Below are 26743 nucleotides of genomic sequence, written 5' to 3'. Positions count from 1 at the left end.
CGCCAGTGGAAATCGATTTTCACCCGCGGTCCTCAGTTACCCGCGTGTAAAAATGATGATTTTTACTGGCCCCTACCACCGACGGTTCTAAGAAATGCTAGTGAAAATAGGTTTACAACCGTCACTATAGAGCTTCTTTGTACTAGCGTGAGATGTTCATAGTCAAGCCTTCCTGGCACCTCCTTGCAAATAAATGGAACTGATTCTTAGCCAACTTCCTGCACTGCTCTAGACCCAAACAAGGTGCCTGAAAGAGAACTCGAGCCACAAAGGATCTGGATTCTGCAAGTGACTAAACGTTGTCTGCCAAAGGAGGAAATTGGTCAGTCGAGTCTCGCCTGAAGTCCGGATGACGATATCAGGATCTGGGCAACCAGCACTATATACATGTGGCCATCCAAATCCGCCACTGAAGTCTCTGAACACACACCGTTATTCGCAGCATGACTATAGATGTCCATCCGGGCCGTCCGGCACGGACCCGGCCCGAACCTGGTTAGGCACGGCATGAACATGGTCGTGTCTGGCCTGACACACTATTTTCTCGGGCCATGCCGGATCGAGTCTCTTGCCAGGACATGTGTCCAAGCACGGCTCGGACAGGCCCAAAACGTGCCGAGCTGGCCCGAAAGCCTGTGGGCCATTTTGGGCCGTGCCCTCCACTGGCCTAGCACACCCTAAAAAAATCAGAAATTACAAAAAATTCTAAAATTCACAGCACAACACACAAGCACACATAACATATGAAAACAGATAATTATGGAGCTGTGCGCAATGGCTGGCTCATTAAAAACCTTCTTAGACAAAAACTCACACCTCGTGAAAAAAAGCCTAAGAAGGAAAAAAGAGTACAACCACAACTTCTAAGCCCTAAGGCATAAGTTCATACAGTACATGAGTTCATACAGTCGATGAGTTCATTACAAGAATAAGCCATCAAGCATCAGGCAAACAACTAAGCTAGCCCACCACCAGTCCACCACCAACTACTATTTGTGTTCTTCTAGATCATCAAGGTACAAATTCTCATGTTCAGCTTCAAGTTCCCGTGTCTCTTCCTCCTCAGTATGCTGTAGGTGAGCATCAGCAAGCTCCCAGTCTTTTATGCAAGACAAAACCTCGACCATATCTAGAGCCAGGCGACGTCGACGCTCTTCAATCACCCTGCCAGCAAGACTAAAGGTAGACTCTAAAGATATAGTAGAAGCTGGGACTGTCAAGACATCTTTAGCAAGTAGAGCAAGATTAGGATAAGTGAGCTTATGCTGATGCCACCAAGATAGGACATTGAAGTCCTCATCAAACTCAGTTATAGTATCACTATCTAAGTAAGATGCCAGCTTAGAAGTGGATGCAGCAGTAGAGATAGAACTAGAACCTGGTCTCCTTCCCACAGAAAACTCACCATCATAGTCATCATCACCATAGATGTCATCCCATGCCATTTTTTTCTTACCAGAACCAAGAGATGTTGGGTGTTGATTAGCACGCAGGCGTGTGTCACCAAATTTAGCTTCATACAACTGAAATATCTTGGATAGTTTAGATCTAACTTCAATTGGAACATTAGAGTAATTTGTACCAGTTAAGCTAGCTAACCTGACAAGGAGTTTGTTAAAACCCCTCGTCTTAGCCCTTGGGTCTAAAATAAATGCAACAACATATAGAATAGGAATATCCCTCCAATATTTCAAAAATTTATCTTTCATAGGAACAACAGCAGCCATAAGAAGTCTATCATACTAGTATCCATCTCAAAAGGTATCCTGAGTCATGCAACTAAGGTTTCAAACAACTCCTACACTTAAGTGCACATTACAAACCTACAAACAATAAGTGTAGTAAAATAGCATAATAAGTAGGTTATGCATAAAACCGGGGCTTGCCTTCCAAAGCTGGGGCAGGCAGATCCTCGAGGGCAGTCTCTGGTGCTGGATCCTGGGCTACCTCCTGAGCAACTCCTTGCTCCGGCACGAGGATGTATTCCCCGTCGGCGAGATTACAGTCTATCGAATGCAATGCATAAGATATATGCATAAAAATGATGTGAACATTTGGAAAGGTTATGCATAGTAAAATAGTATTAAGTTTAGTGTTTCTCTAGGGTTTCTTTTTGGATATACTTAAGAGTTTTGTATTTTCATCTATTTCTCCCAAGGTTTCCCTTTTTCTTTCTATTGCTTCTTATTAAGCATTTTTGAACCATCAGGGTTAGTTAACATTTTCCAAAAATGTTATAAAAATTACAGTGGGTAAATATTTACATTTGTGGGTTCTCTTAAAAATTTGAGGTGGATATTAATTCAGATACTACTTGTGCAAAATTAACAAAAACAAGTGTAAAAGGACATTTTACACTATAGCTATGATTTAAATGAGGCCTCTATATCAAATTTTATTTTTTGTCAAGATTCATAGGTGATATTAGGCCTCTGTGTTAAAAATCACTGAAAAAGACCTACTGAATATTTAGTTGTGATTTTCTAAAGTTTAATGCCAAAAAGATACTTATAATTAACTTGTTATTTGAAAAATATCAAACAACAGAACTCATATTTTTCCTATATTCATAATAACAAAATATTAGTTATCCCAAGGCTGGGGGTGGTTTCTCCTCAGGATTATTTTTCTAAGATTTTCCTAAGTTTTCATTATTTTCCTAAAATAAAAGGAAAGGCATTTCTTTTGCACTACCAGAGGGTCTAATAAAATTTTCGAGTGAACTATACTAAATAAGTGAGCTAGCAAAAATATGGTTGCCCCTAGTTATTATTTTACACTACCTTTTCTATTTTCTTTAACTTTGAGCTAAAATGATTTTAAATGGTAAACCCTACCTTAATTTGGTGTACTGAGGGGTTTACTATTTTTTATACAGATTAGGGAGTGATTAAGTACTTCAATTGGAACATTAGAGTAATTTGTACCAGTTAAGCTAGCTAACATGACAAGGAGTTTGTTAAAACCCCTCATCTTAGCCCTTGGGTCTAAAATAAATGCAACAGCATATAGAATAGGAATATCCCTCCAATATTTCAAAAAATTATCTTTCATAGGAACAACAACAGCCGTAAGAAGTCTATCATTTTCAAATGAATTTAGATGTCTGGCTATCCTCAGAATATGGTGTAGCATCAAAGTAGCAGTAGGGTAGTAAACACCAGACAATGCAATAGTGGATTCATAAAATAATTCTAGGAAAGAAAGAACTTTTTCAGCAATTGTCCAATGATCATCAGTGAGTAAAGGAGTACCATCAGGATGCAAAGGATACTGAGTTTTGATAAAAACAGAAAAGCTGGACTTGTATGGTACTAGGTGTTTAAGCATTAAGTATGTAGAATTCCATCTAACATCCATGTCAACACCAAACTTACGAGGACGAATAGCCATACTCATACAATAGCTTTTATATGCAACTATTCGTTGATTTGAAGCATTTAAAAAGGTTATAGTAGTTCTAAAATCATCAATATAAGCTTTCAAATGTTGAAGACCAACTTTAACAATTAAATTAATAACATGACATGAACATCTTTGATGCAAGAACATAGTGCACAAGTCATCATCAGTAGGTGTAAAAGAATCATCATCATCATCAGTCACAACAGGAGCAGGCACACCAAGGTAACGAGACAAGAAAGGTCTCAGATATTTCATGGCAGTATTGTTTGATGAAGCATTATCTAAGGTGATTGCAAATACTTTATCAGTTAAAGCATAATCATCTATCACAGTAGTAACCAGATTAGCAATACTAACACCACTATGTTTACCATCAATTAAGCTTAGACCAAGCAACCTTTTTTCTATTTCCCAGTGAGAATTCACAAAATGAGCAACTACACTTAAATAGTCTTCCTTAGCCTTGCCAGCCCAAATATCAGAGGTTAGACAAATAGATGTAACATCAGTTTTCAAAGTACCAATTAAGTTTACCTTACGCTCATTATATAACTTAATCATGTCCCTAGCAGTGGTTTGCCTAGAAACATGCACAAATCTAGGGTTATGTGAACGAGTGATGTATTCTTTAAATGCATCAGTGGAGCCATGCCATAGAGGTAGATCATCTCTAGCTATCAAACGACAAAGTTCACTCCTTGCAACAGAAGGACAGTACTCCCAACGCTGCAAAGAACCATCGGGGTTGTACTTAAGCACAGATAGGGTTTGGCCAGAGTGATCGTTGTTGGGGCGAAGGCGAAGACGCCACCCTTCGCTCGATGCCTTCGCCGATCTGATCGAACCAACGGAGGCTAAACGGCCGGCAGTTTCCACCCTTCGTCCGATACGCTGCAAGACGAAGGCCTACGACGAGGTCGCTCCGTCTCGCGGCCTCGTCCAACACGAAGGCCCACGTAGAATTCGACCCATTGTAACAGGCCCCGCGCGGCTGAGCGCATTACGGGCCCGGTTTGTGAAGGCTTTTCTGTAATGACAGTTTGTAACCCTGCTTTATGGGAATATTCCGGGGATGACCTAGGCGCTTGAGGGCACATGCGTCCTTAATCCATGACGCTAGGCACTCAGGCACCTATAAATACCCCCGCACAGTGCCCTTGAGAGGCTGGATTAACAGAGCAATTGCCTTCTTGAGCTAAAACCTTGTTTGCTTCCCTTTCACTCCCCCGTTGGATCATCTTGTTCGGGAGAGCAAGTTCCAACATTTGGCGCCCACCGTTCGTGCTACGAAAAACCACCCGCGATGGCACCCAAGAGAGCTAGCTCGAAGGCAGCCCCATCCGTTGACGAAGCTGCGAAGGCAGCGCTGCTGGCCGAGAAAAGGGGTAAGGCCCTCGTCGACACCACCCACCAAGAAGCCTACGAAGACGACACACTCAGCAAGAGGCAGCGCAATGAACAACCCACACCCGAAGGCAGTCTCTGCACCTGCAGCTCCGGAGGACAACCGCAACCTCCCCCAGGCTTCGCTCCACCAGAGGGCGCGGATGCCACCAAGGACGGCGAAGTCATCGTCGTTTCAGCAGAGGAACAGCTACAGTTATGTGCCTTGCGCATCAAGAACCGCAACCTCCAGAAGCAAAAAGAGATCCTCGAGGCCAAGCGCCAACGTGTGTCTGCGCAAGCCAAGGTGCGCCAGATGATATGCGATGAAGAGCAGAAGGCTCAGGAGCTTGAGCAAGAGATCACGCTCATGCAGCGAGAAGGCCAACTCGGTCTGCAACATGGCCCACCCCTCCAGCAGCGCGCACAAATCGAAGACCTGTTCATCCCTCAGCGCGAACACGCCATCCCGCACGCCGCAACATTCCAAGGTGTCAACTACCTTAACGAGCGGAGTCCCCTGGCGCCACACCTGCAAGTGTCACCATGGCCCGCCAACTTCAGGGCAGGGACCTATCCCAAGTACAACGGCAACACTGACCCAACACAGTACATCATGAGCTATCAGGTCGCCGTTGCATCATCCGGAGGGGACGACGCCACGATGGCCAAGTCATTCATCATCGCCCTCGAAGGCCCGGCCCTCACCTGGTACACCAGGTTGCCCCCATTGTCCATCGACTCCTAGAGAAGTCTCCAGGACAAATTCCTGCTCAACTTCCAAGGGTACCGCCCAGACACCGACGCCTTGGCTGAACTTTCACTCTGCAAGCAGCTGGAAAGAGAAACTCTGAGGGAGTACTACCACAAGTTTCTGACTCTCAAGTCACAACTGCCTTTGGTTGATGACCAAATTGCCATTCACTACGCCATCAGTGGTCTTCGGGCTGACGTCCTTTACAGCCACTGCATCAGAGATCCACCCAGGAACCTCTAGGAGCTGTATCAGCTATTCGAAAAATACGCCAGATCCGAAGAGCTCCACCAGCGCAAAGTCGAGTCTCAGAGGAAACCTAAAGACCATCCGCAGTCCAGCCGTACGTGGACGAGGCCTTCGCAGGCAGACTCCAGTCGGGACGGCCGAAGTCAGCAGCAGGTACACAACATCGCCAACCAGCACCCCGCTGGTGAGGCCCCCCGCCGCCAGGAGTATCCCCCCCAGGGACGCGGAAATGGAACTCGTGGTCGGGGCCGGGGATGTGCGCAGCAGGCACGCATATTTTACTGTTTGTTCTACGGCGAAGACTGCGTGCACCCTACAAGAGACTGCCCAGAGACGAAGGCCACCAGAGACAGGATGGCACGGGCGCAACCAGCTGACAACCCTAGAGTTGTCGTGCACACATATCAACAACCCCCTCAGCCATACAACCACGGCCCCGCTCCGCACCCACCTCACCACGCATACCAACACCACCAGGAGGTACAAATCGTACCTCCCCCACTCCCACCTCCACACCCGCAACAGCAAAACATCCACCACCCCAACCACCCACAGGCCCCAAAGCAAGAAGACTTCGCCGATCAGCCATATTGCGGAGTCATTCACATGATCACTGGGGGGTCCAGTGTCGACTACGACACGAAGCGACAAAAGAGGGACCACTACCGCAGCATCAACCACGTCGCCGTCACCGGTCCAGTCGTGCAGACAAAGTGGTCCCATGTGCCATTGACCTTCGACGCCCGAGACATCGACCTGCGTAGCGCACCCCACATTGACGCCATGGTTATCAACTGCAGCGTGGCAGGCTGGGACCTGCACAAAGTCTTAGTCGACAATGACAACCAGGCGGATACCATTTTCCTCCATGCCTTCGACCGCATGGGTATCAACCACAACTTGCTTAAGCCTTCGGACAACCCACTGTATGGCTTCGGCGACAAGGGCACCTTTCCTGTCGGCAAAATAGAGCTACCCCTCTCCTTCGGTGTAGCTCCCAATGCACGAAGTGAGCAAGTCACGTTCGACATCGTCGACATGGTGTACCCGTACAATGCCATAATGGGTTGGGGCTCCATCAACAAGTTTGAGGCAGCCATTCACGAACTTTACCTGTGCATGAAGATCCCAGGTCCGCAAGGCGCGATCACAGTCTACGGCAACCAGCAGGCCGCGCGCAACATAGAAAGAGACTTCGTTCCTAGGCAAAGGAACGTACACTGCCTCACGGCCCAGCACGAGGTCCCCGAGTCTGCCAGCCCAACCGCCAAAGAACACGACAAGGCACAGCTGCAGAGCAACGATGGGACCAAGAATGTCCCCCTCGACCAAGCAACGCCCAAGCAAACGGTCACCATCAACGAAGACCTCACTCCGCATGACGAGGAGAGACTCCTCTGCTGTCTGTCCAAAAATAAAGACGTCTTCGCCTGGTCCGCCCTCGACCTGGTCGGATTCAGTTGCTCCATCATCGAGCACAGCTTGGGAATCGACCCTTCGGTGAGGCCGAAGAAACAGCGGCTGCGCAAGATGTCTGATGAGAAGACAGAAGCCGGCAAGGCCGAAGTACATCGCCTGCTTGAGGCCAAATTTATCGAGCCATTCGCCTACCCTACATGGCTCGCCAACGTAGTGATGGTACAGAAGAAGAGCGGCAAATGGCGGATGTGCATTGATTTCACCAGTCTCAACAAGGCCTGCCCCAAGGACAACTTCCCGCTGCCTCGGATCGACAAAATCGTCGATAGTGCGGCCGGGTGCGAAGTCATGTCACTCCTTGACTGCTTCTCCGGCTACCATAAAATATATATGAAGGAGGAAGACAAGGCAAGCACCAGTTTCATAACACCCTTCGGCACGTATTGCTTCATCAGAATGCCGGAGGGACTCAAGAACGCCGGATCCACATTCTCTCGGCTCACCAAAACGGTGCTCGAGAGCCAAGTCGGCAGAAACATATTCACATATGTGGACGACATCGTCGTCGCCAGCAGAAGCAAGGAAGACCATCTGGCTGACCTCGCCGAAACGTTTGCGAACATGCAAGACGCACGACTTCGCTTAAACCCCGAGAAGTGCGTCTTCGGCGTTCGTCAGGGGAAAATACTGGGATACCTGGTGTCGCACCGCGGGATCGAAGCCAATCCGACCAAAATCCAGGCCATCATCAACATGACGCCCCCCGCAGTCAGGCAGAGACGTCCAACGACTGACAGGCAAATTGGCTGCCCTCAACAGATTCATCTCCAAATCCGCAGAGCGAAGCCTCCCTTTCCTCAAAACACTCCGTGACACAAAAAACTTTGCATTGGGACCAGAGCAGGTGGCGGCCTTCGCTTCATTAAAGCAGTACCTGTCAGAGTTGGCGATTCTTACAAGCCCCAACCCTTCGCTACCCCTGTTGCTCTACATCGCAGCTTCGTCGCACGCGGTTAGCGCAACACTGGTTCAAGATCAGGGCAGAGAGGGCACGATCAAGCAATGTCCAGTTTATTACGTCTCCGAAGTACTCACGACATCAAAATGCAATATGACGGAAATGGAAAAAATTGCCTACGCAGTTGTTATGGCTTCGCGCAAATTGCGCCATTATTTTGAAGCGTTCAAGGTCCGAGTCACCTCAGATAGGGGACTCGACGAATTGTTTAGAAACCCGGAGGCATCAGTCCGGATTGCTAAATGGGCAGCCGAACTCTCCGGCTACCATATCACATTCGAGCCCAGGACAGTCATCAAGTCACAAGTCCTGGCAGACTTCATCGTCGACTGGACTGGGCCAATAGCGCAGCCGGACACATCCGCAGAGAAGGTGTGGAAAATCCAGTGCGACGACGCATGGTGCCATGAGGGGGCAGGCGCCGCTGCAGTCATTACCTCACCCATAGAGGTCAAGCACAGATATCCAGCACGCCTTAGCTTTGCTTTGGAGTCTGACAGATGCACCAACAATATAGCAGAGTATGAAGCTGTCATCCTCGGCCTTCGTAAGCTAAGGGCACTTGGTGTCACTACCTGCATCATCAAAACAGACTCCAAGGTAGTCGCCGACCAAGTCGAGAAAGACTACACAGCAAAGGACCCCGCACTTATGCAATACCTCGCAGCTATCCGCAGTCTCGAGAGGCAATTCAAAGGTTTCACCTTGCAGCACGTGGACCGAGCCAAGAATGAGGAGGCCGATGCTTTGGCCAAGGCAGCCGCCAGAGGCGAGGCCCTGCCCTCCGACGTATTCAACCATGTCATCGGCACGCCAGCCGTCCGCAGCCCAGAGAGCCTTCAAATAACCAATGACAGCGAGGGCCACCGCATAGTCAACCTCATCATGACCGAAGACCAGCGGGCACCAATAACCCTGTTCCTGCAGGGGTACTATTACCCAACCGATATCAACGAGGCCAAGCGCCTCAAACACCGAAGCCGGACTTCGCGCTCATCGACGACCAGCTTTACAAGAAGGGGGTCAGCCAACCCATGCTTAAATGTGTCACCGAGACCGAAGGCGTCCAAATCCTGCGCGAAGTCCATAGCGGGACTTGCGGCTCTCACGTAGGGCCTAGAGCCTTAGCCGCAAAGGTGATCCGACAAGGCTTCTATTGGCCCGCTATGATCTGCGCTGCAAATCGGGTCACAAGGTCATGCGAAGCCTGCCAAAAGTTTTCTCCACGCTCAGGAAGCCCTTCGCAATTCACAAAGCTAATCGCCCACACGTGGCCCCTTCAGCGCTGGGGCCTGGACATTGTCGGGCCCCTACCCACGGCCCAAGGGAACCTCAAGTTCACCTTCGTCGCCGTCGAGTATTTTACCAAATGGATCGAGGCGAGGGCAGTATCCACAATAACATCGAAGACTGCCCAGAAATTCTTCTGGCAAAACATTGTTTGCCACTTCGGAGTCCCGTCCGAGCTCACAATTGACAATGGCAAGCAATTTGACAGCCAAGACTTCAAGGACTTCTGCTTCTCCATTGGCACCAAGCTTGCCTTCGCCTTAGTGTACCACCCGCAATCCAACGGAGTCGTGGAACGCGCCAATGGTAAAATTTTCACAGCCATCAAGAAAATGCTCCTCGACGACAAGAAAGGCAAGTGGGCCGAACTGTTACCTGAAGCGGTCTGGGCGCTGAACACGACTGAGTGCAGGGCGACTGGGTTCACCCCTTTCCGCCTTCTATATGGATCGGAAGCCATGACCCCGCAAGAAATAAAACATGGGTCACCACGGACAGTCACTTCAGCCGTCCCCGACGTAGACGAGCCTACTTTGAAGGACCTCATCGACGGAGACCGCGTCTTCGCCCTACAGGCCTTAAACAAATACCAAGCTCAAACAAAAGCATGGCGCGACCACGAAGTCATCCTGAGGGAATTCAGCGAAGGAGACCTCGTACTCGTCCGAACAGCTCGAATAGAGTCCCGGGGCAAGCTAGAGCCAAAGTGGGAGGGCCCTTTCATCGTCAAGTCGAAGGCGTCCCCCAGCGCGTATAGGCTAACAACGCCATCCGGCGAGGACTTAGAGCATTCTTGGAACATTGACAATCTCCGCAAATTTTTTGTTTGACTCCTCAGGGCCAGCTCGCCCTTGTAATTCGCAAAACAGCTTTATTCCGGCCCGCACTCTTTTCCTCCCGGGGGTGAGGTTTTTAATGAGGCGGAGCCATGTAATATACACGCAAAAAATCCCCCGCAAAAATTACAACGTTGAAAAAGACCGCATCGACGGTCTTCGGCATTCGACCACAACGAAGTCACCGTGAGGGACAGCGCTGGCTACCCTCGCGTGCGACACTCCACGCAAAAGTCGCCTAAGGGTGCAGCCGGACTAGCACAACAAGTGTGCAAGATCGAAGTCTTCCCCAAAAGACTATCCGTGCAAAAGTCGCCCAAGGGTGCAGCCGGACCAGCACAACAAGTGCGCAAAATCAAAGTCTTCCCCAAAAGACTATCCGTGCAAAAGTCGCCCAAGGGCGCAGCCGGACTAGCACAACAAGTGTGCAAAATCGAAGTCTTCCCCAAAATACTATCCGTGCAAAAGTTGCCTAAGGGTGCAGCCGGACTAGCACAACAAATGCGCAAAATCGAAGTCTCCCTCAAAAGACTATCCGTGCAAAAACCGACTACAGGTGCAGCCGGACCGACATAATAAACGCGCTAGACCAAGTGCACAAGTCCCCCACGGGCACAACCGGATCAGCGAAGGCACACAACCTCATCATACAAATAATCATACAAATTATAGTTACACACATACAGCGAGGGCATCACACCTTACATTGGTTCAACCTTCGGGATGATACCCATCTCCCTGTAGTTAAACAGCATTATCCTCAGCTCCTCACCCTCAAAGAGACTTCGCAACTCCCCCTCACCTACACTCGCCCCAACTGGCGAGGACAACAATTCCCGCTTGCCAGCCCTGCCCACACGAAGACGACCACCCTCCACCTCACTCACTCTACGCTTCGCCACCGCCCTTCGCTGCCTACGCCCAACACTTGGACCAGGAAGAACTTCAGCATCCATCACACGCGGAGAAGCCTCCGCCGCAGCCACATCCAAGGCCGCAAAATAATCCAAGTCCTCATCCGAAGACTCTTCAGTCCACATGACCGAACTCCCAGAATCACCAGACTCAAAAAACTTAGACACAGAATCATCCGATTCATTTTCAGCAACCACGGTCGAAGCCGCCACAAAATTAGTAGTGTCAGTAGCGGTTGCGTGCGCAAGCCCAAAATCTTGAACCTGCGCAGCAACCAATGTTCAGTAACACAGGCAAAATTTACTAACTCCCCCACACCTACTAAGCCACCTGCGAAGGCCCGGCCGCCGCCATGGGATCCTCCGCTGCCAGCTCCGCCATCGCCTTCGGGGGGTCCTCCGCCGTCGGCGCAGGGGCTGGCAAGGAGCCTTCACCGGACACAGTGGACACAAGTTCGGCGGAGGAGTCCTCAATAGCTTCCGAGCGCAGCACCGGGTCGACCTCAGCCTCGGGCAGCACCGGGTTGACCTCGGCCTCGGGCCGCGCGCCGTTCAGATCCCCAAGGTCTTCGACATCCTCGGCACGCGCCATCTGCAGCAACAGCACACTCATTCAACAAACCCACACGTACCCACATTCAACCACATGAAACAAAAAACAAGCCTTACCTGCTCTCTCGCCCGATCAGACCGCTTCCTAACCGCCTCCCGACCATGAGGACCCCACATCCAATCGAAGAGTGCCCCCGCGGAATCCTTTACCACAGGGTCTACGACCTTAAAAATTTCGCGCTCAAAGTTTTCATCGGACTGGTCGAAGACCTCATAGTGTTTGCACCCCTCGCAGGACAGAGCATTCATGGCCCCTTCGCAGATGACGAGGGAGGCAAAGGACATGAAACCCTCCACGATGCTCGGGAGTACCAGCAGTTCCTCTTGCAACCACTCGAGGAAGCGAAGGCCCGCCTCCCGGTCGGGCACCTCGAAGTCAGCAGTCCGCGCACCTAGCTCGCGGTACGAGTCCACGAGCTATGCGCGCGTCCGCTCAACCTCCAAGCACGTAGAGGCCTCGGCCTTGTCCATGCGGCCGCGCAGAGCGTTGAACCTCACCTCCCATTCCTCGGCGCATTGGCTGGTGAGACTTCCCTCCGCCCGCGCCAATTTGGCCTCCGCCTGCGCCTCGGCGATGGCCTGGTTGGCCTCCCTCCTTTCCTCCACCAGCTGGCACCGAAGGTCCATCTTCTCGGCCTCCAGGGCGGCCACCTTCTCCGCCAGCCTGCGGTTTTTGCTCTCCGCAGCCGACTTCTCCCGGACGGCGTCCGCGTGCTGCGCCCAAAGTCTCTCGACTTCGGCAGACACATCTGCAGTAAGGGCACCAGACGCCACACGGTCGGCGAAGTCGGCCGCCTAACAGAAACACATAAGACCACAATCCCCATGGAAACAGCAAACACCGAAGTCCAGCTCAACTTACTTGACTTAGCTGCTGTGACGCCTCCCTCAGCCGGCGGGACATGGTGCCCGCCTCGTTCTTGACGGCAGCGGCCAACGAAATCTCGCCGCTCGCGCAAAAAGCGTTACCCTTCATCCCAACCACCGCGGTTGACGCCGTGGTTGCCACCGCAGGCGGGACAACAACCATTTGCCCCTCGCCCGACCCTGCAACGCACCACCGGTCAAAAAAACATACTTACCAATGAAATAGTCGTCCATGCTAATATTCGTGCCGAAGTCAGCAACGCGTCTCCCCGGCGAAGTCAGCTCCCGGACCTTCGCAGCTCTGCCCGGGGTAGACTTGATTCCGCCGGCGACGACTGCCTTCGTGCTCTCCGGCACCTTGCTGGATCCGGGCGCGGCCGGTTTCGTAGCCAACGGCGACTGGCTACCGCCGGGGCGGCAGCCTTCGCACTCCTCCGCGCTCTCTTCGCTTTACGCCTAGGATCGGGGAGCCTGATGACCGCCCGGCGCTTCTGCGCAACATCCTGGCGATCCTTGTTCATCACTGCCGACACAACAACAGCAATATTCCGTCCGTAAGGGAAAATTCTCAAGCCACGAGCTATACGAGACATAGACATGTCTTCACCCTCTGCCCAGGGGATCAGAAGATTCTTTGGCCACCGACCCCCGGTAACCTCCAGCATTCGCGCCGAAGACTCCCGGAGCTCGGGCGAAGACATCCTTCCCCCGGGGGCCGCACATGTCCCATCAACTCCACAGCAAAATTATTAGACACCCCCTTTCCCCCACTATAGTACCTAATTTTCTCTTCTTAGTGGCCGGGGCAGCCTCCAGCGAAGGCCCTTCCTCGGTACCGCCCACCGGTTTCTTCCCGCGGCGGTCGGCGGCGTCTTCCCCGGGATAACAACCGTACGGTAAATGGTTTAATTCGAAGACCCGGTTCAGCCTGTCATTGGACCCACGGATATCCCAGCTCCGTGGACCCTCTATCTTCGGCACGTAGCGACCCACGATCCTCGCCGCACCGTCTTTCGCTTCACGCACGAATGCGGCAGGATCTCGACCATGCAAATCCAGCGCGAAGGCAGGACTTCGCACCAGCATCCCACCACGGGAGGGCATCTAGCGAGGGCATACTTCGCCCAGCGCCCAGCCATGCGCTAAGGGCCATACCCCATACCCGACAAACTCCTCAACAAGGTCGCGCCTGCTACTCATGCGGACAGCGCACCGAAGGGCCCCTTCGTTTTCATCATCCTCCGCTACCTCGAACTACGGGTACGCTACATAATAATGTGAGCACATGATGGCCACGGGGAGCCCTTGATGGTCTTCGACTGTGCCTTCGGAAACCTAAAACCAAAACTCCCACCAGTTGCCCCATTTATTGCGGGCGCAGGGCACCAACTCCACGACTTCCATCGAAGTCTTGCCGGTCTTCGGCGTAAATGTGCAAGATCCAAATTGTGCAATCTTATGTCCAATTTTCCTTTTCTGCCAATGCAGACAATAATGCTTCGCGAAGACTTCCACAGAGGGCTGCCCGCCGTACGAAGTCGTCGCCCAGACATACTTTGCCAGGGCCACCATGGCATTCGGTGTCAGCTGGTGGACCTGGAGCTTGAATCTACGCAGAACTTCCGCCACGAATCGATGCGCAGGCAGACGAAGGCCAGCGGCGAAAAAGGCCTCGAAGACGACCAACTCGCCTTCTGGCTCGGGGACCTCCTCCGCCCCCGGGACACGCGCCACTCCGCCGCCAAAATATCCAAGGTGTTGCATGTCGTGCACGCGGATCGAGGACATCCGCGACATGCCAAATTCCACTGTGTCACCAGGATGCAACTCCTCCACCGCCACGTTGCTCAGCGTGCCCACGGACGATGCGCCGGCCGGCGGTGTATTGGTAGCGGAAGAGGAAGAGGATGACATGGCTACGTACCGTCGGCGGCGGCAGGCGGTCTGCTTCACACGGGCCAGATCTCCGACGAGCAGGAGCAAGGAGGGTAGGCGAGCGATCAAACGGTTTCAAAAGGAGGCTAGGGTTTTGCGGCGCGCAGAAAGAGTACCTAACCCGCGCCGCCCCGCCCCCTTTTATACACAGGACGCGACGCTTCGAGAAACCTGCAGTCCAACAGTGCCGCGTCCATCAACGGTCACATCAAAAACCCGCGCGGAACCACTTCGAGCGAGGGCAGCGTCTCCACCATCTAGCGACGCCTTCGGCACCAGATGACTTAGTCGAACTGGTCCCTCGGAGGGCAAATGTTGGGGCGAAGGCGAAGACGCCACCCTTCGCTCGATGCCTTCGCCGATCTCACCGAACCAACAGAGGCTAAACGGTCGACAGTTTCCACCCTTCGTCCGATACGCTGCAAGACGAAGGCCTACGACGAGGTCGCTCCATCTCGTGGCCTCGTCCAACGCGAAGGCCCACGTAGAATTCGGCCCATTGTAAAAGGCCCCGCGCGGCTAAGCGCATTACGGGCCCGGTTTGTGAAGGCTTTTCTGTAATGACAGTTTGTAACCCTGCTTTATGGGAGTATTCCGGGGATGACCTAGGCGCTTGAGGGCACATGCGTCCTTAATCCATGATGCTGGGCACTCAGGCACCTATAAATACCCCCGCACAGTGCCCTTGAGAGGCTGGATTAATAGAGCAATTGCCTTCTTGAGCTAAAACCTTGTTTGCTTCCCTTTCACTCCCCCGTTGGATCATCTTGTTCGGGAGAGAAAGTTCCAACAATTTTGTGCCTTCTTAGCACTACAATTGTGTCTAAGCAAGTGACCAGTACCAGAAGAGGATCTAGCACTTAATGTCTCATGACAGAACTTGCATCGAGCAGCATACCTTACACGCTTACCATTTACCAGATTGGTTAACTCGTCGAAATTGTTCCAAACTTTGGATCTCTTCCTTGAGCCACCACCAGCAGAGGCAGTGGTAGATGCTGGTGTGCTCGTGGAGTCTGTAGCAGTGCCTGTTCTAGAGGCGACGAAATCCTCGAGCTCAATAGGATCTAAATGAGTGACACCAACACCCATTAAGGCTTGTCTAGCATCCATCGCCTCATTGTGGTCCTCAAGTTATCGCTCCTCCGCCTCTGCAGCCGGGTCAAGTGAAAGTCGCCTAGAGGGGGGTGAATAGAGCGAATCTGAAATTTATAAACTTAAGCAAAACTACAAGTCGGGTTAGCGTTAGAAATATAAACAAGTCCAAGAGAGAGGGCGAAAAACAAATAATGAGCAAATAAAGAGTGAGACACGATGATTTGTTTTACCAAGGTTCGGTTCTTGCAAACCTACTCCCCGTTGAGGTGGTCACAAAGACCGGGTCTCTTTCAACCCTTTCCCTCTCTCAAACGATCACTTAGACCGAGTGAGCTTCTCTTCTCAATCAATCGGAACACAAAGTTCCCGCAAGGACCACCACACAATTGGTGTCTCTTGCCTCGATTACAAATGAGTTTGATCACAAGAAGAATGAGAAAGAAAAGAAGCAATCCAAGCGCAAGAGCTCAAATGAACACAAATGTCACTCTCTCTAGTCACTATTTGATTTGGAGTGATTCCGGACTTGGGAGAGGATTTGATCTCTTTGGAGTGTCTAGAATTGAATGATATAGCTCTTGTAATGTGTTGAAGGTGGAAAACTTGGATGCCTTGAATGTGGGGTGGTTGGGGTATTTATAGCCCCAACCACCAAAATATGGCCGTTGGAAGGCTGCTGTCGCATGGCGCACCGGACACTGTCCGGTGCGCCAGCCACGTCAGCGAGCCGTTGGGGTTCGACCGTTGGAGCTCTGACTTGTGGGGCCTCTGGGCTGTCCGGTGGTGCACCGGACAGGTCCTGTAGACTGTCCGGTGCGCCAACTGCGCGTGCTCTAACGCTGGCGCGCACTGTAGCGCATTGAATGCGGTTGCAGTCGACCGTTGCGCGCGAAGGAGCCGTTGCTCCGCTGGCACACCGGACAGTCCGGTGTGGCACCGGACACTGTCCGGTGCTTCACCGGACAGTCCAGTGAATTATAGCAGAGCGGCCTCCCATTTTCCCGAAGGTGGCAAGTTCAGCGTCGAGTGCCCTGGTGCACCGGACACTGTCCAGTGCGCCAGACCAGGGTGCCTTTTGGGATGTCTTTTGCTCTCTTTGTTTGAACCCTTTCTTGGTCTTTTTATTGGCTTATTGTGAACCTTTGGCACCTGTAGAACTTATATACTAGAGCAAACCAGTTAGTCCAATTATTTGTGTTGGGCAATTCAACCACCAAAATCAATTAGGAAAAGGGTGTAAGCCTAATTCCCTTTCAATCTCCCCTTTTTGGTGATTGATGCCAACACAAACCAAAGCAAGTATAGAAGTGCATAATTGAACTAGTTTGCATAATTGTAAGTGCAAAGGTTACTTAGAATTGAGCCAATAAATATTTTCATAAGATATGCATGGATTGTTTCTTTATTTTTAACATTTTGGACCACGCTTGCACCACATGTTTTGTTTTTGCAAATTCTTTTGTAAATTCTTTTCAAAGTCCTTTTGCAAATAGTCAAAGGTAAATGAGTAAGTTTTTGAGAAGTATTTTCGAGATTTGAAATTTTCTCCCCCTGTTTCAAATGTTTTTCTTTTGACTAAACAAAACTCCCCCTCAATAAAATCCTCCTCTTAGTGTTCAAGAGGGTTTTAGATATTAGTTTTTAAAGAGGGTGTACCAATTTGAAATTCTATCGAAAATAAGATACCAATTGAAAAAATTCATCATTTCAAGACCTTTTAAATTTTGAAAATTGGTGGTGGTGCGGTCCTTTTGCTTTGGGCTAATACTTTCTCCCCTTTGGCATGAATCGCCAAAAACGGATACTTGAGTGAAATATAAGCCCTTTGTAACTATTTTCTCCCCCTTTGGTGAACAAAATATGAGTGAAGATTATACCAAAGTTGGAGAGTTGCTCAGAGCGACGGCGAAGGGTGAGTAATTGATGAAGTGGAGTGGAAGCCTTTGTCTTCGCCGAAGACTCCAAATCCCTTTCAATTCTATGACTTGGTTTGAAATTCACTTGAAAACACATTAGTCATAGCATATAAAAGAGACATGATCAAAGGTATATTAATGAGCTATGTATGCAAGACATCAAAAGAAATTCCGAGAATCAAGAATATTTAGCTCATGCCTAAGTTTGTTAAAGGTTTGTTCATCTAATGGCTTGGTAAAGATATCGGCTAATTGTTCCTTGGTGTTAATATATGCAATCTCGATATCTCCCTTTTGTTGGTGATCCCTTAAGAAATGATACCGAATGACTATGTGTTTAGTGCGGCTATGCTCAATGGGATTATCCGCCATGCGGATTGCACTCTCATTATCACATAGAAGAGGAACTTTGGTTAATTTGTAACCATAGTCCCTAAGGGTTTGCCTCATCCAGAGCAATTGCGTGCAACAATGGCCTGCGGCAATGTACTTGGCTTCGACGGTAGAAAGAGCTACGGAATTTTGCTTCTTTGAAGCCCAAGACACCAGAGACCTTCCCAAGAACTGGCAAGTCCCCGATGTGCTCTTTCTAATAATTTTACACCCCGCCCAATCGGCATCCGAATAACCAATAAAATCAGATGTGGATCCCCGAGGATACCAAAGCCCAAACTTAGGAGTATAAACTAAATATCTCAAGATTCGTTTTACGGCCGTAAGGTGAGCTTCCTTAGGGTCGGCTTGGAATCTTGCACACATGCATACGGAAAGCATAATGTCCAGTCGTGAAGCACATAAATAGAGTAAAGAACCTATCATCGACCGGTATACCTTTTGATCTACGGATTTACCTCTCGTGTCGAGGTCGAGATGCCCATTGGTTCCCATGGGTGTTTTGATGGGCTTGGCATCCTTCATCCCAAACTTGTTTAGAATGTCTTGAATATACTTTGTTTGGCTAATGAAGGTGCCCTCTTGGAGTTGCTTCACTTGAAATCCCAAGAAGTACTTCAACTCCCCCATCATAGACATCTCGAATTTTTGTGTCATGATCCTACTAAATTCTTCACATGTAGATTCGTTAGTAGACCCAAATATAATATCATCAACATAAATTTGGCATACAAACAAATCATTGTCAAGAGTTTTAGTAAATAAAGTAGGATCGGCCTTTCTGACTTTGAAGCCATTAGTGATAAGAAAATCTCTTAGGCATTCATACCATGCTCTTGGGGCTTGCTTGAGCCCATAAAGCGCCTTAGAGAGTTTATATATGTGATTAGGATACTCACTATCTTCAAAGCCAGGAGGTTGCTCAACATAGACCTCTTCCTTGATTGGTCCATTGAGGAAGGCACTTATCACGTCCATTTGGTAAAGCTTAAAGCCATGGTAAGTAGCATAGACAAGTAAAATGCGAATTGATTCAAGCCTAGCTACGGGTGCATAGGTTTCACCGAAATCCAAACCTTCGACTTGTGAATATCCCTTGGCCACAAGTCGGGCTTTGTTCCTTGTCACCACACCATGCTCATCTTGTTTGTTGCGGAAGACCCATTTGGTCCCTACAACATTTTGGTTAGGACGTGGAACTAAATGCCATACCTCATTCCTAGTGAAGTTGTTGAGCTCCTCTTGCATCGCCACCAACCAATCCGAATCTTGAAGTGCTTCCTCTACCCTGTGTGGCTCAATAGAGGAAACAAAAGAGTAATGTTCACAAAAATGAGCAATACGAGATTGAGTAGTTACCCCCTTTTGAATGTCGCCGAGGATAGTGTTCACGGGGTGATCTCATTGGATTGCTTGGTGGACTCTTGGGTGTGGCGGTCTTGCAGCTTGCTCATCTTCCTCATCTTGATCATGGGCATCTCCCCCTTGATCATTGTTCTCATCTTGTGGTGGCTCAACTTCTTGATCTTCTCCTTCATCATTTTGAGCCTCATCCTTATCTTGAGTTGGTGGAGATGCTTGCATTGAGGAAGATGGTTGATCTTGTGCATTTGGAGACTCTTCGGATTCCTTAGGACACACATCCCCAATGGACATGTTCCTTAGTGCGACGCACGGAGCCTCTTCATCACCTATCTCATCAAGATCAAATTGCTCTACTTGAGAGCCGTTAGTCTCATCAAACACAATGTCACAAGAAACTTCAACTAGTCCAGAGGACTTGTTAAAGACTCTATATGCCCTTGTGTTTGAATCATATCCTAGTAAAAAGCCTTCTACAGTCTTAGGAGCAAATTTAGATTTTCTACCTCTTTTAACAAGAATAAAACATTTGCTACCAAAGACTCTAAAATATGAAACATTGGGCTTTTTACCGGTTAGGAGTTCATACGATGTCTTCTTGAGGATTCGGTGTAGATATAACCGGTTGATGGCGTAGCAGGCGGTGTTGACCGCCTCGGCCCAAAACCGATCCGAAGTCTTGTACTCATCAAGCATGGTTCTTGCCATGTCCAATAGAGTTCGATTCTTTCTCTCCACTACACCATTTTGTTGTGGCGTGTAGGGAGAAGAGAACTCATGCTTGATGCCCTCCTCCTCAAGGAAGCTTTCAATTTGAGAGTTCTTGAACTCCGTCCCGTTGTCGCTTCTAATTTTCTTAATCATTAAGCCGAACTCGTTTTGAGCCCGTCTCAAGAATCCCTTTAAGGTCTCTTGGGTATGAGATTTTTCCTGCAAAAAGAACACCCAAGTGAAGCGAGAATAGTCATCCACAATAACTAGACAGTACTTACTCCTGCCGATGCTTATGTAAGCAATCGGGCCGAATAGATCCATGTGTAGGAGCTCTAGTGGCCTGTCAGTTGTCATGATGTTCTTGTGTGGATGATGAACACCAACTTGCTTCCCTGCCTGACATGCGCTATAAATCCTATCTTTCTCAAAATGAACATTTGTTAGTCCCAAAATGTGTTCTCCCTTTAGAAGCTTGTGAAGATTCTTCATTCCAACATGTGCTAGTCGGCGATGCCAGAGCCAGCCCATGTTAGTCTTAGCAATTAAGCAAGTGTCGAGTTCAGCTCTATCAAAATTACTAAGTATAGCTAACCCTCTAACACTCCCTTAAATGCTACTGAATCATCACTTCTTCTAAAGACAGTAACACCTATATCCGTAAAAAGACAGTTGTAACCCATTTTACATAATTGAGAAACTGAAAGCAAGTTATAGTCTAAAGAATCTACAAGAAAAACATTGGAAATGGAATGCTCAGGTGATATAGCAATTTTACCCAATCCATTGACCAAACCTTGATTTCCATCCCCGAATGTGATAGCTCGTTGGGGATCTTGGTTTTTGTAATACCCAAATTTGTAAAAGCATAAGAACTAAGATTATTCTCCCTATATGTGTTGCCTTTACTCATTGGTACATGTGAATAACCACATTGAAAAGTGAATAATTAACAAGTGGCACATAAACAACTTATGCATCATGCTGGGTCTTATTTGTTTGTGCATTTAAAATAATAATAATAATATATATAATACTTGAGTGAGAATTTTAAGTTAACAAAAAATGTACTTTAGGAAATTGGAAATAATGTATATAAAGCAAGAGAGAAAATACTATGCAAAACAGAATAAATATGTAAATAAATAAAATTTGTCCATACTATGTTCAGAGGAGTATAAAATATAAATTTGAAGATGAAATTGCCACAAATTTTGAATTTAAAGTGGAGTTGAAGTTGTAATTGGAAGGGAATAGAAAAGAATAAAGAAAATCAGGAAATCCACGCCGTGGGCCCAAATTCACGCTATCAGCGCACTTGGCTTGCTTCGTGCAGCCCATTCCAGCTCCGCAGTCACGCGCCCCCGCTCCGCACTAGCTCAGGAGACCATCTCACTGGTGCGCGGGACCGCCCTGGCAGTGACAGCGTGACCACCACTCACTCATCCGCGCGCCGCGACGCTGGCCTGTGGGCCCATTTCGTCATTCGCCCGGACTGGTGGGGCCCGCTCGCCAGGTGCTCCGTCTTCCCCGCAGGCAAGCTGTTGCGCGCTCCAACGGAATCACCGTGGTTTGCGCTGCTGACGACCGCGCTCAACTAACTCCGCGATTCTCCCAGGAGCAGCGCGTCCCACTACCGATTTCGTTGACCCTATATAATCGCGGGGCAGCACCGCGCATCCTCTATCTCCCTGCCCTTTTTTCCGTGAACCGAGAAAGAGAAAGAGAGAGCCGCCACGGGGAGATTCTCCTATGGTGGCGTCGGGATCCCGGTGAGCGGACGGTTGGCATCATCAGTGTGCGCGGGATCTCCTCGGGGGGGGGGGGGGGTCTCCACTGGTGATTTCTAACTGGAGCTCGCGTGATTCGTCATCGGAGCTTCAAGTTTGCCGCGAGTCCGCCTAGTGCCGTGGCCGGGAGGAATCACTCCGATATTTCCGGTGAGAACCATCTACACCGCTAAACCATGTCCCCAATTTCATGTTGCGCCGTTTAATTTGAGTTTGGGGTTGTGGAGCGCCGGATTGAGTTCCCTCCGGCGGGGTCGCCGCCATGCGCGTGTTCCTGGGTGCTCGGGTGTTCGCGTGGGAGAGAAGAAGTATTGTGGCCGTTGATTGTCGCGTGAACGACCACGATAGCGCCTAGCAAGTGTGTGCATCCTGCGACGATTCTGATCCATCTGATCTGAATCGTGTGTCTGGGATTCCATCACAGTTATTTCAATCTATGTCGTAGATCGCTGATCGGACGGACCGCACTTCGTACTGTTTCGATTTTAGATGAGTCTAATCTGGGCCGTCAGATGTAGATCGGATGGTTGATGCCACCCGATACCCCTTCGGCTTGTATGCTTCGCAAAAGAACCCCTGCCTTTTCATTTATTCAACCCGCCGTCCTACGCAGTGCGCTATGGGTCTTAGGAATAATTGTGCTAGGGCCCCTGTCCTCTCAGGTTTTTATGCGCTCGGTCCAGATAATTAGAAAATCAAATAAATTCATTAGGAAAACACTTTCTAGTGTAAAAATAAATGCTAGAACTTGTTTATTTGTATAAAATGCATATGAACTCCAAATTGGACCATTCCAGTTCCTATAATTCTGTAATATTATTCTCTATCAAATAGTACCACTGTTTTTACATGAAATACATATTAAAATTTGTTTCTCACTTAACCCTATATTAAGCGCATAAAATCTTTGGAAATTCATAACTTAAAATCTATAACTCCAAATTTAATGATTCCAGTTTCTGTGATCTCATTTTAATGTCTAGAATATTACTGTGTATTTTATTTACATGCTTGGTGTAATGTTAATTTTTGCTATACTATGTATGTATTGTGTTGATGCGAGTAGACGAGCAAGCTACAGTGGATTCTGAGGTTCAGCAAGTAGATGTAGCTGAGCAAGAGCTCGTGGAAGGCAAGTTGTGCCCTTGATCACTTCTTTTATTTATTCATGTTCTTATTAATCATAATGATCTACATAGGTTAATTTTGATGGGACCCAATAGGATACCCTAGATTTTGACTATCTTTATACCTTGTATCACCACTGGTTTTACTACAAACTTTTTGGGTAGTATATGCTATTGCTTTATGTGGCTTTGGGTATAAAGATATTCATCACTCATTGTTATACTTTTTATTATCTGTTTATTATTATTATTCATGATAAGATCATTATGTTAATGGGAACATGGAGAACCACCCAGGAAAACAGTGCTACCACAAGGGTATAATGGGACGCCCTTGGCTGATTAATTAGGAAAGCTAGTGGAGGACTACCTTACCCGAAAGGGGCAAGGGCAGTAGGGGAGTGGTCAGTGTAGGGAGGTCCTTGGTTGATTTTGCTGCGATGGCGGTCAGGCAAGAACCCTGCACTGGAGCTTCCTATAAACTGTAGCGGGTTTTCTGAAGCTAGTGGAACTTTGTAAAGGCCTCGTAGTGGTACCCTGCCTCACTTCCTTGGTAGAGGTGTATGGAGTCTGATCAACTCCGTGGCAGTTGGGTAACACGACTTGTGGGTAAAGATGCGCAACCTCTGCAGAGTGTAAAACTGGTATACTAGTCGTGCTCACGGTCATGAGCGGCTCGGACACTCACATGATTAAATTATGGAACTTAAACTCAATTTGTCATATGCAATGCATCGCAGGTGAGGTTGTTACTTTTGTTCAACTATTTAATTGGGTTGGTATTTACTTATACTTAGTAATTGCTAATAAAATTTTGACCAACCTTAAAAGCAATGCTCAGCTCTAACCATCCTCTTTGGTAAGCCTTACACTTCACGTGAGCTCCCACCTTTGGCGAGTTCATGCACATTATTCCCCACAACTTGTTGAGCGATGAACGTATGTGAGCTCACTCTTGCTGTCTCACACCCCCCACAGGTCAAGAACAGGTACCACAGGATGAGGCGCGTGGAGGATGCTGTGGCGAGTTCGTGAGAGGTCTAGGTCGTCGTCTCCCAGTCAACTTTGGGTTGCTGGACCGTTGTCTCTTTATAATGTAATTATTTATTTATTTTGTACAGAACTCCTGTTATGTTGTAAAGATGTGACATTCGATCCTGTGCCATGATTCATCATAAATCCGGGTGTGACAGAAGTGGTATCAGAGGAATGTTGACTGTAGGACGAAACCTAGATAGAACTGGACAACCAATGCTTACTTACCTTTGCTACTCTGATTCTTTCCAAAACTTTCCTTAATCTTTTCTCATCTATTTCCGCTTACTCTGATTATTCTTACCTTTTCTTTCTAAAGACAAATGTGGATTTCGCACTTTGAAATCATGTGCTTAAAGTGACCTTTAGGAATAGGAGACCTACTCTTAGGAACAAAAACAAAATTATTTTTTTAGGTATCTATGTGCTTGAATGTTTGTTCTTATGATACTTGTCTGATTTGGATCTTTGATTGAGTGGGATGAGTTGTGGAGTAATGTCCACAATTACATCTACATATACATATATACATAAATGTAAATAAATAAAATTCATAAGATAACTAAACAACCTAGATTATCCTAATTAAAATATATCTAGCCTAATAGCTCTATCTTATCTTAAAAGACTCTCTTACCTTAATGGATTCATCTTATCTTGAAAAGATTTTATCTCATCCTAATAGATCTAACTAACCTCAAAAGATTCTACCTTATCCTTATGGATCCATCTTGCCCTAATCAGCATATTTATCCCACTCTAGAATAACAACCATAAGCTAATCCAAAAAAAATTATTTAGATTTTAACTAGTCTAATCTAGTCATATCCAATCTAATCTAGCTTTTATCTAATCTATTATGATCTAATCTAGAGTAAGTTACTTAATGCTGGTACAAAAGATAAGGCCATACCCAACAACTTGACTTACATAACAGATCTATCTTAGAGCAACTCCAATAGTTATGTAAATTTTAGCTCTCTAAATCACAAATTTAAGAAGTTGCTAAATAACTTTGGGAGTAAAAAAATGTGAGTTCTCCAATAGTTCTCTAAATATAGGTTGTAGTTTCGTTTTGTATCTATCCACATAAAAAATAAAATCACAAATGTCATCAATTACCTTCATTATCTATATAATGCAGTAAACATTTTTGTTTAGGGAGTTGCTAAATGGTTGCCAAATGTAGAGAGAAAATAAGGTTAGATGAGAAGTTGTTAAATTTAGAAAGTTCATTTAGAGAACTGTTGGAGATAAGTTTTTGTGTTAACTACTTAAATTGTTGATTTAGAAAGTCTATTAAAGAACTACTGGAGTTGCTCTTAGCCTCTTGTCCCAAACCCGGATGGAGACACCAAAGAGCAAGAAGGAGGAGATCAACCTCGACATGGAAGAATATGAGTCAAATCAGATCTCGAGATGATTCAAGATTTACCACCTTCGATGGAGTCTTCCCTTACCAAGTTCTTCTTACCATCAGCTAACCTCACTTTGACCATCTCTCTTCTTACCTAACTGTGTGTCTAAACTAGAAGATACCCATGCATTTCTAAGTACTTGCTAAATTGTATTTAAAAAAAAGAGAGAGACTCTTAATTTTTGAATCAATTAGAAACTACAACCTCAATTACAAACCAATCTTGGTATAATCCTTTTTTTTCTTACAAATCTCGAGGACGGGATTATTTTTAAGGGGGGTAGGATTTGTAATACCCAAATTTGTAAAAGCATAAGAACTAAGATTATTCTCCCTATATGTGTTGCCTTTACTCATTGGTACATGTGAATAACCACATTGAAAAGTGAATAATTAACAAGTGGCACATAAACAACTTATGCATCATGCTGGGTCTTATTTGTTTGTGCATTTAAAATAATAATAATATATATAATACTTGAGTGAGAATTTGAAGTTAACAAAAAAAATGTACTTTAGGAAATTGGAAATAATGTATATAAAGCAAGAGAGAAAATACTATGCAAAACAGAATAAATTTGTAAATAAATAAAATTTATCCATACTATGTTCAGAGGAGTATAAAATATAAATTTGAAGATGAAATTGCCACAAATTTTGAAATTAAAGTGGAGTTGAAGTTGTAATTGGAAGGGAATAGAAAAGAATAAAGAAAATCAGGAAATCCACGCCGTGGGCCCAAATTCGCGCTATCAGCCCACTTGGCTTGCTTCGTGCAGCCCATTCCAGCTCCGCAGTCGCGCGCCTCCGCTCCGCACTAGCTCAGGAGACCATCTCACTGGTGCGCGGGACCGCCCTGGCAGTGACAGCGTGACCACCACTCACTCATCCGCGCGCCGCGACGCTGGCCTGTGGGCCCATTTCGTCATTCGCCCGGACTGGTGGGGCCCGCTCGCCAGGTGCTCCGTCTTCCCCGCAGGCAAGCTGTTGCGCGCTCCAACGGAATCACCGTGGTTTGCGCTGCTGACGACCGCGCTCAACTAACTCCGCGATTCTCCCAGGAGCAGCGCGTCCCACTACCGATTTCGTTGACCCTATATAATCGCGGGGCAGCGCCGCGCATCCTCTATCTCCCTGCCCTTTTTTCCGTGAACCGAGAAAGAGAAAGAGAGAGCCGCCACGGGGAGATTCTCCTATGGTGGCGTCGGGATC

General features: G+C 47.7%; 1 pseudogene; it reads right to left on the bottom strand.

Moving 5' to 3' along the window:
- Nucleotides 1-228: 228 nt before the first annotated feature.
- Nucleotides 229-26743, bottom strand: part of LOC103648591 (dehydrodolichyl diphosphate synthase 6-like) — a 34121-nt pseudogene continuing 7606 nt past the window's right edge.

The sequence above is a fragment of the Zea mays genome, chromosome 2 (assembly GCF_902167145.1).
Source record: "Zea mays cultivar B73 chromosome 2, Zm-B73-REFERENCE-NAM-5.0, whole genome shotgun sequence".
In the NCBI taxonomy this organism is placed as follows: Eukaryota; Viridiplantae; Streptophyta; class Magnoliopsida; order Poales; family Poaceae; genus Zea; species Zea mays.
This window is presented reverse-complemented; position numbering and strand designations above follow the sequence as displayed.